A 15,105-nucleotide genomic window follows, 5' to 3' on the forward strand; every position below is an offset into this window, starting at 1 on the left:
TCACTTCTCCGTAGGCTTGCTGGCATCTGAGGTCTATTGTTTTTGGCTTAGGCCAATGGAATAGTGTGGGGCCAGCAACTTATCACCATCTTTATTTGCATCCCCCCTGTGACCTATGATTCAGAGCCTCTTCCCACACTTTGTTTGCCATCCGTGGATCTACTCTGTTCAGATACCTGTTAAGGTCTTGGGAACATCTTTTTGTTGGTGCCTTTTGCAGAGCAGAACCTCTTAGAATTGGCCAGGTCCTAATTACCTGTTGTGCCTTCCAGGGAGTACGCCTGTGCTGTCATGTCTAAAAAGACATCATCAAATCCAAAGCTCTAAATTTTTCTTCCGTATTATCTTCTTAGAGTAGATTAAAGTCTGTGTCTAGTCTGAACCCACATCTCTCTCAGTGCAGTTGAAAACATTGTTCTCCACTACAGTATGGCTTTTACTCTTTTGCCAAAGATCAGGTGATCAGGTATTATACTTATGTGGATATAATGGCATGCATAATGGCATAGATATGCCATACATGTATACATATACATACATATACATCAACAATCCATTTATCTACTCTGTTGATAATGTCCTTCTGAATGAATTACTATAGCTTTATGGTAAGTTTTGAAACTGAGTAATGTCATGGCAGTCATTCAACTTTTTTCTCCAAGACTGTACTCTTTCTTTCTTTCTTTCTTTCTTTCTTTCTTTCTTTCTTTCTTTCTTTCTTTCTTTCTTTCTTTTTGGTGGGGGGAGGTCTCATAAAAATTAGAATTGATATGTTGCCGTCCATGTGACAGGTTGCTGGGGTTTTAGTTGGGAGAGCACTGAGGTCAAGTTAGGAATAGCTGAAAATGTGACAGTATTGTGTAAGTGCTGTCTGTACATTTGTCTGTTTTTTTTTTTTCATTTTTTTGAATCATGTGACTAAAGAGTGTGGCCTTAAGTAGCATGTGGTACGAGCTGTGACCCAAGCTACTTGTGATGCTGTGGCAGGAACATCAGGAGTTCAGGTTGCCTGGGCTAGAGTGAAGTCTAGTTTACATATTTTAGTGAGATCCTGTTTCAAAAGAAGTAGAAAAAATATTGGAGATATAACAAATAAAACAAACTAAATATAAAAACTAAACATAGGACTGAGTAGAGTGCTTGCCTAGTATGGGGCCCTGGGCCCAATACCTGGACCTTTCAAAACAACAGACAAAAGCATTCAGACAAAGACCTTACCTCGATCCAGGTCTGAGGTCTGGCATCTACATGAATCCTCCTTCTTGGCAAATGGCATAGTCTACACCCACATTTTCCTTTCTATGGGGCTGTCATCCTAAGGGCCACTAGCCATGGTTACTAACTATCTCAGGCCTGGGTACTAGAGAAGCCACTAGAGACAGTCTCTCTATCCCAGTGCCTGCTAAAATCTTCCAGATTTGCGAATCCTCATGCCTGATCTAGTTCTTCTGGAAAGTTTACCAAAGGAGCTGCCTCCAGGCGCTTCTTTTCTCTGCCCTATGCCTGACCTGTTCTCCTGAGGGGTTCTGAACATTCTGTGATCTCCAATTGTCAGGACCTGCTCATCTGAGTATGGGATACTCTCTACTGCTAAAGTGGATTTGCTACTTGTATATCGAATTTCAAGTCCTGGGGGATTAACACCTCTTTGAAAAGTAGCCCATAAACTGGAGAAAGTACATATTACCCCAGTTTCTTGCTCTTCAGATTCAACTTTGATGTATATATTTTATGCTGCCTTTCAGGCCAGACCCAGCCTATACTCAGCAACATTAAACTCCTATTGTCCATTTCCATTGCTAGAGAACCATATTAATTGTATTTTTTCTCTTTGCTTTCTCAGTTTTCCACCCACCCCCAACCCACATACTTTTCTTGATCTCCCAGAGATCTACTAAACATTACTGGAATTGCATTTTCTCGTAGCTCTGAAGGATGAGAGTCTGAAACTAAGGGGGTTAGCTGTACCAGAGAAGAACTTTGACTTGCCTCCTGCAGCTCCTGGCACCTCCCGAGTTGCTTCATGTGTGACTGGATGGTTTACCTGCTTGAATTCATACTGGTTTTGTTCTGTAGTCAAGTTCCTTTGCCTCCTGCTTCTCATATTTAGTACCCCACCCCAATCCAGATGATGACTTTACCTCAGCCCTAGGTTAATTATACCTTCTCAGCCCTTTTACAAAATAAGACTATATTCATTAGTTCTGAGAGGGCTTATCTTTTTCTTCAGCAGGAGGGGGCACACAACACTCAAGGCAGTGGTGAGCTCAATCCTTGCCTTACAGTTCTCTCCTAGTCACGGAGAAGGGACAAGTACTGGATGTTCTGTAGACAAAGAGAATCGTTCGGCGTAGCGCACAGTTCAAGCTATAAATGCTGGCATCTAGACCCATCCTTGCTTCAGCCAGTGCTGAAGACTGCTTTTGTGCATGAGAGAAGTTTCTGTTTTCACTCATTACTTGGTTTCTATTATGCTGCAATGAGTAATACGGCAGATATTTTTTTTTCTTACCCGTTCAGTTTTGTTGCCTTTGGAATCCATGGCGGTGGAGAAGGAGACCTAATCTCTCAAACATTTGCTTCTCTTCCGCTCTTCCACCATTTCCTCTTCTCGGTCTGTATGCTTCATCTGCCCTCCTCAGTGGGAAGATGCTGCTATCCGTGCTTTCAAACTCAGCATTGCTTATCGTTTTGACGTTCAAAATATGATGGGCATACTTTGGGTGAGCCTGAGATTGCTAGGGTTTTTAAGGCAAAGGCATTATTGGGTATCATCTGAGCCAATTTCTTCATTATTCGAATCGCACAGACAAGAATTCCAGCCTGTAGAACCCCAAAGGTACACCAAGAGATACTTCTGAGTGCAACTGATGGCCAAGGGGCATGAGGCTCTGGTTGCTACCTTCCCTTACATGATATAAATGTAGAAAGTGCATGGGATTTTCAATGAGGAAGTGTACTAGTTATTGTAATACTGAAAGCCAACACTTTGAACTCAAAATCTGAGATCTTTGAGATCAAGAGTTAGCTCTTCATAGTAAGCATGGCAGAGTTGAAAAGTTTGATCCTTCCATATTTTATGGGTGGAGTCAATTGTGTTGCTGCTGCCTGGGTGGGGTACTTTTCTCTCCGCTGCTAATCCACAGTGATCTAACACTATTATCTACCAGAGTGGGTCAATGGCATCTCTACTTCTCTTCAGAAGTTCTAATGACTAAACCTTAGGACAGATAGACAATCTCCAAACAGGAGAAAGTCCTGGCTAAGGAAGACCTTTACAAGCAAGAGTTCCTTCATCAATGTTGTTTTCAAGTAAGCTTTCTCCTTTTCTCCTGAAAGAAGCTAATTCTTCAAAAGTTGACTTTAGGGTTTCGTGTAGCTCTAAAAAGATCACAGCCCCCAAGGCTGGGAAGATAAGAGTACTTGGTTAAAAACTTGTCACGCAATCATGAATATCTCAGTTTAAATACCTAACATCCCCACAAAAGCTGGGCACAGTAGTGCATATCTATATTTCAAACATTTGTAGGGCAGAGACAGGAAGATCCTTGGGGTTCATTGGCCGGAGAGTCTAGCTGATGAATGGACCCCAGGTTCAATGTGAGATACTACGTCAAGAAATTAGATGGGTAGCTGTAGAAGAAGACACCCAATGGAAACATCTGGCTTCCACATACAGATGTAAGCCTGTGAACATGAACACACACACACACACACACACACACACACAATGATATATTAAATGCATATAAGGTCCCCACTGTTTGATCACTCAGGACTACTGAGTGTAGATGGGTGAGAGCCCATCCCTTTCAGTTTACTACTGAGCCCCTTTTGAGTGACAGACTCTGGTAGTCTAAATTAGTCACGTGTAAGACAAAATGAACCCACAAGAATAGTCATTTCTAATCATGGACAGACGATCATATCGATGGAAGATATTGCTACCATTGATAATCTCCTCCCTCTCCCAGCCTTGATCTATAAATGTGAAATAGATTTGGCACTTTTCTTGTTTTTCTCCAAATCTGGTAGGCATGTCGAAGGAAGGAGTTTTGATTAAATTATTTTAAATTGAGTGTTTGCTTTAATTCTATAGCCAGATCTTCATATAAGTCTAGGCATGAAGATCTTTCTGATTCAATCTTCATAGGAGGCTATGCATGTACATTTTCCTGATTCATATCCTTATACGAGGCTGTGTATATAGAACTATCTGAGTCAGATTTTCATATGAGGCTATGTATGTAGATCCCATCCAGATCTTCATACAAAGCTATGTATATAGATCTCTCATCTGATTAATCATATGCAAACACATCACTAAGTAAGTTTTTCATATTTCATGATTTTTTTTTGCAATGTTTACATAACCATAAGGCAAGCATGAGCATGTGGGCCACCCTTATTACCTCCCTCTTTTTCTATACTTTTTTTCTGATACTTTTAGAAGATATTCTGTAGGATCAGCTATTGTCTTGGGACCAGAATAGAAGAAAAATAGAAATTAACTTCTAGCTCCTATGGTGCCAGACTAACCACAGTGTTAGCTTTATACCTGACTTCATCTCCCAAAGGCCTTGTGGTTCTCTGTGTTCTATTTGGGATGCTGTTCTCCAGGTTTTTCTTGACTGAGCTCAGATGTCTCCTGGATTCTCTCACTAGCTTTAATGTAGACAGTAACTATTTCCATCCCCTAGGGTTGATCCTATCAACATATTGTATACTATTAAAATAGTAGCTTGGGGCAACTTTTAACCTACTTACTATTTTGGACTTCCTAAGAAATGTCTTAGATTCTTCAACAAATGTGAATATCTGCAGAGAAAAGCAAGTGGAACTGCTATGTAGTGATATGGCTAATAAATGCTTTAAGCAGAACAGGGCACAACATCGTCACATAGAGGCATTGCTCAATCAAGGAAACCATGACCGTGGATGGGTGGTTTCTTTACAAGAACAGTGTGAATGAAGCTTTTACATGACTATCTCTATCGATAGCAGATAAATGCTAATCAGGTTCATTAACCATGGCTTCATAGGGTGTTGTCAAGAGAACTAAAAACCTGATGTGTCCCTCAACCCAGCATTGGTCTTGACTCTTCAACTCACATCATGATGATGCTCTTAGCTTTTGTCAGCTGACTCAACATCGCTGATCATGTGAAGAAATATGAGTACTGACATTCACAGGATGGTTATGGCACAGGCTTCTTTTGAAACCCTAGATTGGAAAAACGTTGCTGTCCTATCTCCAGCAAAATCAATAAAGTGTCTAAAATAAGAGATTACATGCATAAGAAACATATTCATTATGAGTTTCTTTTCCCTCACACTTAAGCATCAAAACCAAATATGCAGAAATCATGTGGAATTTTTTGAATAAGTATTACTTTCAATGGTTATTAGAGACAAAATACTAAGAATGTGTCTGGGTAATGTGTGTATGCATATTCTTAAATGTGTGGACACACACATGTGTGGATCTTTTTATGATGACCCAGTGTTGACAGCAACTTGGGTTGATGGTCCCTCCTTGATCTTCCTTTTGCTCTTTGAGGCAGGGTCTCCAGAGCTCGCTGACCATAGTAGTCTAGTCTCTGTAGTCATCTTTCTCTGGGACTACCTGTGTTCCACCTTCTGAGGTTGGAATTTCAGGCAGGTTGCCATAGCCACCTGGCATTTATGTGTACCTCTGCACTCTGTCAGTCTTCTTACATCATGGCAAGTACTTTAATGGCTGAGAGCTGTCTCCTCAGTTCCAGGATAGCACCACACTAAGCACAAGTTTCTTATTTATATTCAGCGAATCAAAGCATTCAAAAACAATGACTAGTTTTTTCTGTTTCTACTTATTTAATACCATTTATCAGAATTCTAAATCTCCTATGTCTTCTTCTCAACTTTCCATTTTGTGCCTTGGTAGGTCTTGATCTAGATACAATGATCTATCTTTAGAAACATTGATTTATTTGATGAAACTTGACCATATTCAGATTTGCTTTTTTTTTTTTTTTTAAATTTCTGCAATCTGGGCTGACACATTCAAACCTTTAACCAGCAAGATCACATCTGCCTTATTTGTGTATGAAATGGATTAGACAGGTCTCCAAGTTACATGTTGCTCTTCCTATTGAATCAGAGAAGTTCCCAAACTAGTCCAAGCAATTAGTCCAAAATTGATATTGTAGATGTTTCTAGATTCAGGCTCTAAGAAGGGAGCTGTATCTACTTCCTGCCTCCCGTCTCCAGTAACCTAGACCACCAGGTGAAACTTTGACTCTTTCAAAGCTGCCATGTTTGAGGGTCTCCTCTCAGAAGCTCCAGTTGACAGTTCCAGTTGGACCCAGACTTCCAGCCACCCTGGAGAAAGTCACACAGGTGAGTGGAGTTGTGTGCATTTTTCTATTTTCTGCTGTGTCTGTCTGCCAGGTGCACACCCCTGGTGGATGTCAACCAATGCCATGTGAACAAAAGGGCTCTCCAGGAGAGGCTTGGTAGCTCTTACCATCCCCAAACTACGACACAGGAAAAAAAAGAGATTGTAGAAAGCCACTAGATTTGGAAATAGTTTGCTGAATAAGAGCAGTCCAAACAATGGGTTCAGACAAGAAGAGACAGAATGTGTTTTTCTATACAGGATATTGTTCTTAGAGCCAGAGAATTATATCATGGCCTCCAGGTCATGAGCATGGGCCACAGGACTTTGGGAAAGAAAAATGTATTTTACCAACAAAGGAAACTGTTTAAGTGCTTATAAATCATTTTATACAAATCATTAATAATCATACTTTGCCTCAAAAATACTTGTTTTTCCGGGAGAGTATTATATCTAGTAGCTATAATATTCCTGACATTCCCATGTGAAGGTCTGAACATGTTAACATCATTTTTCTTACACTGTAAATGATCTCTGATACAATTTTCATCATAAGAGATTCCATATAATTTTGTTTTCTGGTTTGGCTCTGAGTGACAAATTTGGTCTGTGAAAGACGAATGACAGGCATTGTTTATAATACTTCTAACAATAATTTTCATACTTGGGAAATAGATACCGAAGGATAGAAAGCATGGTAATTACTTATGCTAATTAAATGAACACATATGTTAAAAGCAGTCGCGATAAATGGTGTGTGGACTTTTTAGTTAGACTCTCCTTAATTCATGCCCCTGGTGTGTGTCTGTAATTATGATTATAATACCTCTCCATATCATACAATCTTTTCAGGTAGGACTTTTCATGTGTTCTTGTGGCTTTAAACACGGGTATGAAGGGACTCAAACTCATGCCTCTAATGTTAGATTTTTTTTTAACCAGGTTCCAGATCTGTATTTTAGATAGCATAAAGCCCAAACTATCTAATAACTCAAAATAAACTTTCCTTTAAAAAAATGACCCAGGGTAGCCCTCATGTAATCATTTAAATCTATCAAGCTAGAAACTTTGCAGTCACTTTTATCTCCCCTTTCCCTCATCCTATCGATAATTAAACTTCAATTCCTGCGATTTGTATCTCCGAGCCATTACTTCTGGCTGGCCTCTTGTCTCTCTTTCCACACAATTATACCCACAGCATCTATCTCCTACCTCGGACTATAATCTCTCTTTTTCAAGGCGAACCACTTCAATATTTGTTATTGAATACTGTCTGAGGAGAAATGAGGTCCAGCGAGAAGAACAAAAGCTTTCTTTTTAATGTAAGGCTAGCAAAAGCCATTTCCCAGCCAAGCCAAAGGCAGTTTTCCTACATGGTGATTTAATTACTAGGACACTGTCGACTTTCGTTACGCCATGGTTTCTTTATCAAGGTGTGCACACGCTAACAGAGAGTTCAGAGGATCTTCAAAAGGCAAGCTCTTTGGTAGAACCACTGCATACAGGAAGAGCATTCTGAAGACCGTTCATGTTCAGTCTCACAGACGTCACTTACAGGACTTCGTGCATCTTTTCTGTCCTTGAACTTGGTAGAAGTGAAGAGAGTACGTCTATAAAATCCCTGTTTATTTTTTGCACATAGTAATGGTTTGTTTATTGTTATTATGCTATGAAATATATGAGGTGCAATATGGGGATATACCACAATCTATTAATCAGGTCTGCCACTGACTGACACCTGAATATTAGAGTTTTAGACTATCTAAAGAGTGACTCTGTAAACAAGTTAACGTGATATGATACGATAATATGAGCAAATATGAGCTCATTTCTGTCAGGTGTACTTTTAAGATGGTGAACATGGCAATTGTTGGGTTCCAAGGGAATTTATCTAAGGGAAATTATCCGTGAGTCACTCCTGATTCTGTTCCGTTAATTTTTCATTTGTTATGTCAATCTGTTTTGACAACTTTGTCCTACCACTCCATCTGAGTCACTGTAGTTTTTTTTTTCTTTTCTTTTTCCCAGAGCTGGGGACTGAACCCAGGGCGTTGCGCTTGCTAGGCAAGCGCTTTACCACTGAGTTAAATCCCCAACCCAAGTCACTGTAGATTTATAGCGTGTCCTGTCAGGAAGGGGCCTAATCCTGTGTCACCTTTTTAGATAGCACAGCCTCTTCTTTTAACATTTTTATACAAGTTTCAGAGCAGGACAAAGAAATGTCACAAAGATTCACACAGTTTGTTTTACCCTGCTTTGAAATATGGGTTAATTTAGAAGGATTAGTTATCTTCAAAATATTGACTCTCCCAGTCCATAAACCTAGAACGTTTTCCTTCCTTTAGGGAGACACTCCTTATTTGTGTTCAAGAATACTTTGTATCATCCATAACTGGCCTCCCATTCTGAACTTGCTCCACACTAGAGAAGCTTCACAGTTCTCCCATGCTCTCTGTGTTCTCATGGTCCCCCCATCCAGGAATCTGTAGAGCACCAAGTTGTTTCTCTTCTGTTTGTACATGTGCTTCTTCTCTGTGTCTCCATCATTTTCTTCTCTTTTGGTTCAACATGATATTTTTTACTGAGTTTCTTGGGAATTTTACATCATGTTCTCCAATCACACCCATTTCCCAGTCTTTCCAGCCACCCCCTCCCTGTCTTTGTGATTCCCCCAAAAGAAAATAAAAAATTAAAATAGAAATAAAAAACTTCAGAATCCCAAACAAACATAAAAATGCAAGTCCGACTTATGTTATATACTCACTGGGACATACTCACTCTCAGTGGCCTGATCTTTAATTAGAACTGAGACATTGCCCTCCCACACCCCCACCAGAAACCATCAATTGTGGAGAACTAACTGCCGCATCCTTCTCATACGCTTTAAGCGTTCTCTTTGGGAGCTTTCTGTTTAAGCTGCCACTTTTGGGGGTGGGATTAGGGATGGGGATAGGGGCTATTGCAGAAGCCTTCTGTGTTTCTTTTTCTCTACTATGTGTTTTCAATCATTGAGATCACTGCAAAAGTAGTTCCCTTGCAGAAATAAAGATTGTGGGTCTCTACATGGTTTCTGGTAACAGCACAGACCACAAATTTAGCTCCAGGCTTCAGTAAGACCCTGGACCCAGATAGGGCCCTAAGAGGCAGTTCAGACCACAGACATTACCATGGGTTCAGGTTGGCAGTGCAGACCACTCACATAGTCCCGACTAGCACCATGGTCCATGGACATCAACATATATTCAGGTGGCAGCACAGACCAGGGACATATGTATGGCCTTTGTTAGTAACACAGGTCATAAATGTCAACATAGACCCTTGGCTTGTAGCAGAACTCTGAACCCAGGTCATGGTCCTAAATGGCAGCATGCTGGCCTTAGGTGGCAGTGTAGTTCATTCACATCAGCCTGGTCCTCAACAGTTTTTCACAGCCCAGGTGGCTTTAGGTGACTCTTGGGGTCACTTGGTACCCAAAATAAGCTCCAGGAAAAGAATAAGTATATCTTAAGACTATGTGCAAGAGATTTATCAATTCTTGCAATGGCAACTCTTGACTGTCAACTTGGCTAGACTTGAAGTCACCTAGTAGAAATGCCAACCATTCTTTTAACTTTAACTGAGGGAGGGAAGCTTTACTCTGATTATATGCATCCCTTGGGCTGGGGTTCAGGACTCAGTGAAAAGGAGAAACTAGTTAAATGCTAGCATTCCTCACTGCTTTTGTTTATGCTCATGGCTTTCAACCTGTGGGTTGCAACCCCATTGGAGGTGTTTCACAGGGGTCTCCCAAGACCATCAGAAATATCAGGTGTTTACATTATGATTCATCACAGTAGCAAAATTACAGTTATAAAGTAGTAAAAGAAATAATTTTATGGTTGGGGGTCACCATAACATGAGGAACTGTATTAAAGGGTTGTAGCATTAGAAAGGTTGAGAACCACTGATTTCTCATCATGTTGTGTCCTCAAATTTCAAAACAAACTCTCATACTGCTTCTCATTGAATACTTTGTCCTAATGAAAGGGAAATTAATGTACCCTCTTGTCCCAAGCCTGATCTCACATCTCCTGAGTCAGAAATAAGGAGCCCGAGACAGTCTCCACTTAACAAGTGCATGACATGACATTTAGAGACATTCGCCCATGAGATTTAGGAGCCCAAACTTTTTTTGGATTATTCTTTGAAATGACAGCTTTAGATCTGTGAACAGAGTTATTCAGGGACCATAGCTTTGGGCTCAGTACCCGGCTTCCATTCTCCCTGAGAGTGAATAATATTTTAAAGTTAGGCTTCCAAGGGCTGAGAATTTAGTTCAGTTGAAAAGCACTTGCCTGACAAATTAATGATACCCTTACTTCAATCTCCAGCACCACAAAAAAAAAAAAAAAAAAACACAAAACGTATGACTAAATAGTCTTTCAGGATTAGAGAGGTCTGAAGAAGTTAGCAGTATGGTTTTTCAAACTAACAGTATATCTGTCTATCTGTCCGTCTATCATCTATATATCTATATATCATCTATATATCTGTGTATCTATATATATATACATCTATATATCTATATATCTTCATATCTACATATCTACCTATCTATATCTATATATCTATATCTATATATCAGCTATCAATCTATCTATCTATCTATCTATCTATCTATCTATCTATCTATCTATCTACCTACCTACCTATCTATCTAAGACCAGGAAAAAGAGAGGCATGACAGAAACCACCTCAGAAACCATGTATCTCTCTTTACCATGTACAAGATGGTACATGGTTGCCACAATGGATACTAACCAGGTCAAAGGGTCATTGACTTTGTGGACCTTGCACATTCTATTTTCATAATCATGTCCCCAATTAGAGTGATACAAATGGGATCCAGACTCTAGCATTTGCCATTTCTGTGTCCCTTGTAGTAGAGGCGAGAGAACAATGCCCGTGGACCAGAGCTGCCATTCCTATGGCCCCTCTGCAAAGGAAAAGAAGGGACAGTGAGCTGCTCTGCATTGTCCTTTCTATGGTAGCCATCTGAATCATAGATGTCCTGAGATAACCGGAGTATGTGTGCTCCCAGGCATGTGTATGCACAGATCACTTAAAGACTAATCTTTCACTCCCTTTTCACCTCCACAATATAATCCATCTATTCTACACAGAACTTTCTAATTTAAAAAGATCTCATTTGGCAAAACTGCTGAGGTAATGTCACCAAGAATCAATTCCTCTCAATAAAATGCTAACATGAAGAGAAATTCAAGGGATTCACTGTCCTTGTAGGCAACATCAGAAAATAATATAAACCATTCACAGTCATATGCAGAAGTGAAATTAGAAGAAATTAGAACAATAACATGGTGATGTTATTGTTTTATGTTGGGACAGAGTCTTCTGTAGCCCAGGCTAGACTAAATTCACTGTAGATGATCTTGAAATTTTGATCCTTCTGCCTCAGGTTGCTAAGTGCCAAGGTTTTTGGTATGAGTAACCATCCCTAACTCAATGAAGTTGCGTCATTTCTTTGTTATAAAGTATGTACACGCTGCTATAGCTTCTTAAGAGCTGGGTTCTCACAAAGAGATAAACAGCAGCCAGGTGAACGAGAATGATACTGAGTTTGGAAACAGCGTGAGGATGTTAGGGAGAATGCAGTAAGTCTCTTGGACATAGGCTGAGGGGGTCAGAACTGATCTATTTGCCACAGCCATAGAGAGAATATAGCTTTGATTTTGTGTCTATTGAGGATTCGGTCCAAATCTAATCACTGAAACAGATTTGCAGGAGGACCCATGAAGACTAATTGTTGTAACACCAAACCGCTCACTACATCCAGACCATTGCTTCCCTCGCACTTCTCTTGGTATTCGACAGGACATATTTTACTTAATGGACAGATAGTCTGAAGATTACAGGTCATGGACATGTCTCTAATTACAACCTAGCTTTAGAACAGAAGATCACAATACCAGTGATAAGGACAACATACTTTACAGAGCTCTCCGGGGATTGACAGATATTGAGGGATGGTGAAGGAGAGATGAGGTTTACACAGACACACCTGCTAGCTCCCCATCCCTATAACATGCTATACCATATCATGACCATAAATCTCCAGTAAAAAAGAGAAATTATGAGTTGCCCAGGGTCAATTCCTGCATCCAATGTGTCCCGGTGGAATGGTGTTAATTTTTGTTCAACGTGGACGATTGGCTGTCCAGATACTGCCAAGGCAAATGCGTGAGAAGCAGGAGAGGCAGTTCTCCGAGCAGACGAGGTATTCATCACAATAAAGCTGATGCGAGGGAACACGAAATTAATTTTGTTAATTCCATATGTGAAAGTAAGATGAGCCATCTAATACGAGTCCCAGTTGCAGAGGTTGAAATACGAGGCCGCATGATGGGTCATTGGATGCTTAATGTACATCATCACTGTCATTGCTTCACTGATACGGCGCCAATAGTGCTTTCCAACCTCGGCAGCACACACTGGGGAGACTTAAAACAGGTTGAAGCTTGGCTTTCACCTCCCTCCTTATTTAATAGATCCTGCACATACACGGGAGATTAGCATTCTTAAAGCCGATGTACAGCCAAGACTTTGCATAGCCGATTTCGGGTGTGTGTGTGTGTGGGGGGGCAACATTGGCGACTCATTCAAATCACCTAGGAAACTTCTGAAAAACCCAATATAATCTGTAACCTATCCTAAATCAATCAAAGCTGAGCAGGGCTGTTCAGTTTATAGATGTGTGTTCACAGACACCTAGATAATTCTATATTTTTTGTCCCAGATTCAGAATCCTTGGTAAAGGTTTTAAAATTCACAGTTATTCTCATCTGTCTAAGCAGGTTTTCTTGGACCTTGGGGAGCAACTGCACACACGTGCATGCAAACACATGGACACATGGACACATACCACAAACAGAGACACACATATACACACATAGACACAGACTCACAAACACAAATGCATGGACACACAAACACACACAGAGACACATGTACAACATGTGCATACACAGACACATGCATGCATATACATGCATACACAGGCACATGCACACACATACATGCACATACACACACACACACACACACACACACACACACACACACACACCCCTACCTTTATCATGGGTTGAAGGACAGAACTAAAGAGACAATTCTTTAAGACCAATGGTGAGAGGGGTTGGGGATTTAGCTCAGTGGTAGAGCGCTTGCCTAGCAAGTGCAAGGACCTGGGTTCGGTCCCCAGCTCTGAAAAAAAAAAAAAAGAGCAATGGTGAGGGTTTGGGGAGTTGGATCGGTAGTTATGAGTACATATAGCTCTTCCAGGGGACTTGGGTTCAACCCACATGTTAGCTCACAACCATTTTAACTCCAGGGAAATATGATGCCTTTTTCTGACTTCTGCAGGCACCAGGCATGAAAGTGGTGCACAGACATACACGCAGACAAAACATCCATGCACATAAAATAAAAAATAAATACATTTTGTTTTTAAAAAAAAACCCACAAAATAAGAGTTGGTGGTGAAATTGCGATGGAATTGAATGTTTCCATCAGAACTTCGACATCAGCAAATGTTGTCAGAAAAAGGCACTGGAGATTTGTTCCTAATTTGCAGAACGAGGGCCGACGCTTGTCAGGTCAGGTTCTGCGAGTGAGAATCTCTCCTCTAGGAGGGACTGTCATTCAGCTGCTCGGATCCTAATGTGCTCGAAAATGCTGAGAAAGCTGGATTGTCTTTTTTTTTCTCTTCCTCGGAGTTAGTTATGAAACATCTAAAAATCATGCACGAGACAAAAGGGAGCTAGCTTATAATTGCTCTGGTGAAGCATTCTGGCAACTCCGTTTGCAACTGTCAGAATTTGAAAGTCAGCAATTCGGGGACGTGTAGCGTCGTTATGTTTGCGGATTGTGTTGCCGCATCTGCAAAGGCCACGGAGGTTTTGAACAAATGAGAGACTGGATAAGAGATCTGTTGCTGGTGTGCGTACCAGACACACCAGTGGGCCTTTTCACGTGTATAGTCTGATCCTGAGCGCAATTCTGTGTCACAGAATCTTGCATATATTTTAAAGACTGGAAGGAAAGAATGCTCAAAAATTACACAAGTGCATGAAGACAGCTTAGGTCATCTGCTCCCTTAAGCCAGTTCGCATCAGTCTTTGTAGAAATAGGCTTTTGTCCTTACTTGAAACTTTACCCTCTCTCTGAATAGCATTTGGGAATGGCTGTGTATAGCTTTGGTTTTGGTCTTCTTTATTTTCTGATAGTGGCTCATGTAGCCCAGGCTGGGGCCTCCCACTTGCTCAGTAGTCCAGGGTAACCTTGGGTTCTGACATTTCCCCTTTCCCCTCAGTGTTCCAATTATAGAACTATGCCAACATTCTTGTTTTCTGTGCTGGTCCTCGAACCTCGGCTTTTGTGCATGGTAGACAAGGACTCTACCATGTGAGCTCTACCCTCAGCACATTTACTTGTGTGAGTGATTGCAAATGAATGAATGGAGTGGTCCTCACTAACCAGCACTCAGGAGAACGGCTTCATTCATGCCAACTTTCCCTAGTCCTGGTTCCTGTGTTTTTCCTGTTGGTCTTTGTAAAACACATCACTTCAGATTTCCCCACAGTAAACACAGAGTGCACCACTTTGCAACCTGACTAACAGTGAGGAAGTTTCTGCTTTCCCCACATCCTTGATGTATTTGTCATCAA

This window comes from Rattus rattus, chromosome 14, assembly GCF_011064425.1.
Source record: "Rattus rattus isolate New Zealand chromosome 14, Rrattus_CSIRO_v1, whole genome shotgun sequence".
Classification (NCBI taxonomy): domain Eukaryota; kingdom Metazoa; phylum Chordata; class Mammalia; order Rodentia; family Muridae; genus Rattus; species Rattus rattus.